General features: G+C 41.8%; 1 long non-coding RNA gene across 1 annotated transcript; it reads left to right on the top strand.

The window, feature by feature from the left end:
* Positions 1-4,094: 4,094 nt before the first annotated feature.
* Positions 4,095-4,632, top strand: LOC125901009 (uncharacterized). Its single transcript, XR_007450921.1, has 3 exons — positions 4,095-4,153; positions 4,240-4,307; positions 4,405-4,632. It is a non-coding gene; the product is annotated as an uncharacterized LOC125901009 (long non-coding RNA).
* Positions 4,633-7,143: the final 2,511 nt, after the last annotated feature.

Genomic DNA, 7,143 nt, shown 5'->3' on the forward strand with positions numbered 1-7,143 from the left:
TGTTGTATGCACAGAAGGTCTTGGTCTGCACACACATATCCTCACAAAAACTGATGTAAGATGTCACAGTGTCAGTCAGTTTGTTTAGGTCTGTGGCTGCAGCTTCAAAAACACTCCAATCTGTGCAGTCAAAGCAGGTCTGTAGATCCAGCTTTGACTCCTCGGTCCACTTCCTTACAGTCCTTACTACAAGCCTAGAAGTTTTTAATTTCTGCCTATAGGTCGGGATGAGATGGAGCAGACAGTGATCAGACAACCCTAAAGCTGCACGGGGGACAGAACGATAAGCGTCCTTTAAAATGTGTAGCAGTGGTCCAGTGTGTTAGAGTCCCTGGTGGGGCATTTTATGTGCTGTTTGTATCTGGGAAGTTCGTGAGAGAGGTTTGCTCTGTTAAAATCCCCTAGGATGATGAACAGGGAGTCTGGATGTTTGTCTGGAAATCTCTGCAAAACTCGCTGGGTTGTTGAAAACTGGCAACAAATTTCCAGTGCAGGACTGACCAAACTGTAGGAGTTCCTCTCTGGTGAAGGTGACCACCACTATCTCAAAATGCACCTGAGGCAGCCGACCTGCAGACAGTGAGTGTCCTCAGTAAAGGAGGGACAGAGAGCAGGATGAATGACTGATACTGATGTTTGTCTTCATGCTGAGATAACGTGTCTTTCTTCACTCAGTATTGTGATGTCAGGAGGAATATTTGTATTCCAGTCAGATATTATTGGGTTTTAAATAGTGACTTTGTTGTTGTAAACATGACTATTGCTGCCATGGACTGTATAAAACTATATCCTGTCTAACTGACCTATAAGGAAAGCATCAGGAGGTGAAGTGTGTGCATGTGTGTGTGTGTGTGTGTGTGTGTGTGTGTGTGTGTGTGTGTGGAGGAGAGGGGAGAGGGAGGTGCTGGTAGAGAGATAGTGTGTGTGTGTGTGTGTGTTATTAGATACTGTTAATGTCACTTATTATGCTTCTGTGCATTGACAGCTCTTTTTTAGTCTGTTTCTGCATCATGTTGAGGAGGGCCATGTCCGTATACATACGTATATATATAACATATATATATATATATATGTGTGTGTGTGTGTGTGTGTGTATATATATATATATATATATACAGTACAGGCCAAAAGTTTGGACACACCTTCTCATTCAATGCGTTTTCTTTATTTTCATGACTATTTACATTGTAGATTCTCACTGAAGGCATCAAAACTATGAATGAACACATGTGGAGTTATGTACTTAGCAAAAAAAGGTGAAATAACTGAAAACATGTTTTATATTCTAGTTTCTTCAAAATAGCCACCCTTTGCTCTGATTACTGCTTTGCACACTCTTGGCATTCTCTCCATGAGCTTCAAGAGGTAGTCACCTGAAATGGTTTTCCAACAGTCTTGAAGGAGTTCCCAGAGGTGTTTAGCACTTGTTGGCCCCTTTGCCTTCACTCTGCGGTCCAGCTCACCCCAAACCATCTCGATTGGGTTCAGGTCCGGTGACTGTGGAGGCCAGGTCATCTGCAGCACTCCATCACTCTCCTTCTTGGTCAAATAGCCCTTACACAGCCTGGAGGTGTGTTTGGGGTCATTGTCCTGTTGAAAAATAAATGATCGCCCAACTAAACGCAAACCGGATGGGATGGCATGTCGCTGCAGGATGCTGTGGTAGCCATGCTGGTTCAGTGTGCCTTCAATTTTGAATAAATCCCCAACAGTGTCAGCAGCAAAACACCCCACACCATCACACCTCCTCCTCCATGCTTCACAGTGGGAACCAGGCATGTGGAATCCATCCGTTCACCTTTTCTGCGTCTCACAAAGACACGGCGGTTGGAACCAAAGATCTCAAATTTGGACTCATCAGACCAAAGCACAGATTTCCACTGGTCTAATGTCCATTCCTTGTGTTTCTTGGCCCAAACAAATCTCTTCTGCTTGTTGCCTCTCCTTAGCAGTGGTTTCCTAGCAGCTATTTGACCATGAAGGCCTGATTTGCGCGGTCTCCTCTTAACAGTTGTTCTAGAGATGGGTCTGCTGCTAGAACTCTGTGTGGCATTCATCTGGTCTCTGATCTGAGCTGCTGTTAACTTGCGATTTCTGAGGCTGGTGACTCGGATGAACTTATCCTCAGAGGCAGAGGTGATTCTTGGTCTTCCTTTCCTGGGTCGGTCCTCATGTGTGCCAGTTTCGTTGTAGTGCTTGATGGTTTTTGCGACTCCACTTGGGGACACATTTAAAGTTTTTGCAATTTTCCGGACTGACTGACCTTCATTTCTTAAAGTAATGATGGCCACTCGTTTTCTTTAGTTAGCTGATTGGTTCTTGCCATAATATGAATTTTAACAGTTGTCCAATAGGGCTGTCGGCTGTGTATTAACCTGACTTCTGCACAACACAACTGATGGTCCCAACCCCATTGATAAAGCAAGAAATTCCACTAATTAACCCTGATAAGGCACACCTGTGAAGTGGAAACCATTTCAGGTGACTACCTCTTGAAGCTCATGGAGAGAATGCCAAGAGTGTGCAAAGCAGTAATCAGAGCAAAGGGTGGCTATTTTGAAGAAACTAGAATATAAAACATGTTTTCAGTTATTTCACCTTTTTTTGTTAAGTACATAACTCCACATGTGTTCATTCATAGTTTTGATGCCTTCAGTGAGAATCTACAATGTAAATAGTCATGAAAATAAAGAAAACGCATTGAATGAGAAGGTGTGTCCAAACTTTTGGCCTGTACTGTATACATATATATATATATATATATATATATATATATATACATATACATATATATATGTACGGCAGCCCGAGCGGACAATCCAGCCAGCCAGAGAATGCGTTTTGCGTGTATAAATAAACCAACGAAGAAGACAGCGGAAAGAAGGAAGAAGGAGGAGGAAACAGCAGAGAGTGTTAGTAGTTCGTCGATAGAGAGTAGTGAAAAGTTTTTTTAGTTATAAAGTTTGTGAATGGACCACACTTACCACGCAACAGGAGAGAATGAACTCGAACTGTCATCTGCGAGGAAAAGAAGACGCAAAGAGGGGCAAAGAAAACGGGACAAGTGGCGGCAGAGAATAAACATCGGTGATGTTTTTCAGCGATGGAGGGGGTTCATGAAGGACAAAGAGCTTCAATCTGACGCGGAAGTGGCATGTTTTCTGCTGGACGGGTAAACTACTAAAGTAAATGCTACTACTTGTCAGCACGTAGTATAATAGCATTACGTGTCGGACTCGACAAGTCGGGAGTGAGGAGTAGAGTTCGTAACATTACATCATCTCCAGGTAGAGCAATTACTGTAAAACACACAAAATTTTAGTTTTATGTCAAAGGCATAACAGACAATAGGATAGCAAAAACGTTACTCCTGTGTACCCTGCTGATTGGATTCAGTACAGCTGTAGACTATTTCATATCACCTGTGCTGTGGACTGTGTAACAAACCTGATGAAGCCATGGGCGAAACGCGTTGTTTGGTAGACCGATTAATAAAATAAGAAGCAATTCAGCCCTGTGTGCGGTGAATCCACTTTTGTTATCTAGCCTACTTAAACAGACAGCTGTTGAGCTAATGTTAGTTTGATTTATTTTGGTAGGTTATTGTTTGTGAGACAACCCTCCCCCCGCCTTTGGACAAGAAAATGGGAAAGGGGGTATGCTAATGTATCCTGTAGAACTGTTTTTTCCTGACACTGCTATTGTTTCTCTAGGTATGAAAGAGATCCCTTGACATCAATGGCAATGAAAAGAGGGTATCTTAAAGGCACAGCTCCAGCATTGTCCAGTATTAGGACTTCAAGTGGGATGGATAGGCAAGTTATTCCTCTGAAAGTCTGACTGTATTAATTGCTGGTTAATTGAGTTTTTTCTTGAAAGTTTACATTTACTACTGTGTATCCATACATTGTGTTTGATGTGTACTGCATGCTGTGGTTCTTAACAGAGATAAGCATCTGGATGTCATTGCTGAAGCCACTGAAATTCAGAGCCTTGAACAAAGGTAACAGTGTAACTTTCACCTTTTCCACTTGCACTTTTGTGTTTATTCAGAAATATAATATTTATTTTTACTTTTCTGTAGCCTTCATGAGATGAGCATTGCTGAGGAGAATTTGGAGGAAAGTGACTTCAACGACCTAATGAACAGTGTGTAAGTTGAACCGCCTCGAGGCATGTTTTATTTGGTCTTCTCTTTTTAAAAGCTAATCTCTGAATATGTCCTGTCCTTCTTGACAGAACTGATTGGGCAGATGAAGGATCCCCTTCCGCTCTGATGATGAGTATCTCCCTCCAATTTCTCTAAGGTAAGTTAGAAGGTGGTCTTTACTGGTCTTTACTCTTTGTACATGTCTGTTTCTTTTACACATATTTTGATACATACACCTTGTTGCACCTCAACAGAATGGGTGGAGGATTAAAGAAAGCCCCCTCTACAGATCATCTTCCAGTCATTGGACTAGATGAGACGGTGCATGATCACCCTTCACATGAAGACCCTGCTGATGAGCCCTGTGATCAGCCAACTGCTTTTCCAGAATGACAGCATGTCCAGTGTGAAGATGACATCATAGGTTCTCGAGCTGCAATAATATTCAAAGATTGTTTGAGGCAACTGGCTCCATTTTTGATTTTGCCCGTGAATAAATGTGAAGCTCTCCAGGAGACAGGTGTTGCATGCGGCTGCGTTCCTCCCTTTGATATGAACATCAAGTCAAAGGGCACAGCAATGATTGTTGAATGGGTAAGTGTGATTACTAATTTTATTTTATTGACTCCTAGATCTATCAAAAGGGTCACAGACTGTGGAGGTGGTCATCCCAGCCCACAGTGAAGTTTGGGATGCAAGCTGGGGATTTCCTGCCGTCAACAAACATTTTGTTGTCTGGAAATAATTACTCGAAAGTTGCCCTCCTGTTCAAATTTATTAACATGGGAATGGTTAACAAAAACACATTTTTCACCATCCAAGGAACCTACTGTGTGGACACAATAAAGGAGTACTGGGAGGAGTGGAGAAAAGAGGCCATGAGTCATCTCCAAGGGAAAGATGTTGTGGTACTAAGTGCGTATCTAAGACTAGTAATCACTCAGAGATTAACAAAGGGTATGCAAATTTAATTTTTGTTTTGTGTTTGTTTTTTAGTGGACGGCAGGAATGACTCCCCAGGCCACTGTGCACAGTACTGCAGCTACAGTACAATGGAGAATGATACAAAGGAGATCATTCACATTGCAACCAGTGATAAGCGGCAAACCTCTTGGAACTCCGTCATCATGGAGAAACAGGGCTTTATACAGATCGTGGACCAGCTTAGTTCAGAGGTGAAACTGGTGGAGATCTGTACAGATGCCCATTCTCAGATTGGAACTCTTATGAGTAAGACATACAATCTATAGGAATGCAGAGGTTGAAAAGATTGATGAAATGTATTTATATTTAATGATTTTCCACTTTACAGACCCAGAAAAAGGAAGATACAAGGCACATGGGATCCATCACAGCCTGGACATGTGCCATGGTGCCAAGAAGAAAAATTGCTGCTGTAAGTTTGCAAGAATGCAAGTTTTCATTCCAGTGAAAGAAAAAGAAAGTTGACTTCACCTATGAGCTCCTCATCTGTGGCTGAAAGTGTTGTTCATGAAATTATTTATGAGGTGTTATGAGGTGTTGTCTCTGACAGACGGGCTACTACTGCATGTGTTTATACCAGACCTGCCAACCTTGAAGAAAGGTTATGAGTACCACCTTACCAGACACTTGTGCATGGTCATGAACATATGCGGACACGGCGGCACTTTGTTGTTTTTGTTTTGTTTGTTTTTTTACCATAAAAGTCAATATGCACATGTGGCAAACAGAAGAAACGAGCATACGTTTACATATTCATATCTATAGGCCTAAGCCCCACGTACGTCCATAGACGCACAATATTTGTTTTATGGCGCAGATCAAGGTCAATTTCATCAATCTGATGGTAGTATTGATCATCTGCTTAAAAAATACAGTAATATGTCCTGTTGTGACAAAAAGAAAGATTTCAAGTGGGATTCGGGGGGTTCTCCCCCGAGAAAATTTTGAAACATCACATGGCGAAATCCTATTTTCATGCAATTTCATACAGAAATAGATAATAGATCATAGACAAGTGCATTACATTAGCATTCCTCATCATGTTCTTGTGTAGTACGACACCTATTAGAACTACTCTCTCCTTATTGCCTTGTTTTTTTCTTATAGAAATTCAGCAGACTCATCAAACAAAAAGTCTTTTATCATAAGTGTGTTATAGTTATTCAGGCAGGGCACATGGTTTCATAACACAGTTGAATGTAAATTTGTCTACAATTTGCTTACCTTGGTACAATTCTCACCAGCAATGTATCGACGACAGGCGACTTTGACACTATTTACTTCAGTGTTTGCCCTACCATTTTATTAGGGGGGCACCTCGCCCTGCCCCCCCTTGAAGGTCAAGTTAATTTTATTTAATTTTATTTTCTATATAGTACCAGATTACAAAGAAGTCACTTAAGGTAACCTTTCCTATAGAACAGGTCTATACCTTGTCCTTTTATTAAAAAACTAAATAGCCTTACATTATTTATCTTATTTACAGACCGCATGTCATTTCTGTCTCTACATGGTCGCGCGTTTACAATCCTCCCCTGCTCTCTGTATCACGCACGGCGGAGTTTGGCCCTGTTGGGCGCGCACACACACGTGCCCACACACACACACACACACACACACACGAGTGAACACACTAGAGGGCGTAAAAAAATAAATAAAAAAGGACTCGGCGGTGGAGTGAGATTTCTTAAACGGGCGTGAGAAGGTGCTACCGTCTACCAGACTAAACACACGGTAACTCCGGTCTGAGCTGACGGTGAGGAGCTAATAAGAGCTAACTGCTAACAGACAGAAGCTAACTGCTAACAGACAGAAGCTAACTGCTAGGATAGAAGCTAGCTCTAATAGACACAAGCTAAAGTTAACTGTTTACAGACAGAAGCTAACTGCTTACAGACAGAAGCTCTCAAAAGCTCTCAATTTTTGCATTTCTTACGTCATTTTACCTGTCAGCGTTGTTTGAATTGATAGTCATCACTGAGGACTACCCAGAGGTGTGGGCGAAGAGG

Source organism: Epinephelus fuscoguttatus, linkage group LG14 (assembly GCF_011397635.1).
Source record: "Epinephelus fuscoguttatus linkage group LG14, E.fuscoguttatus.final_Chr_v1".
In the NCBI taxonomy this organism is placed as follows: domain Eukaryota; kingdom Metazoa; phylum Chordata; class Actinopteri; order Perciformes; family Serranidae; genus Epinephelus; species Epinephelus fuscoguttatus.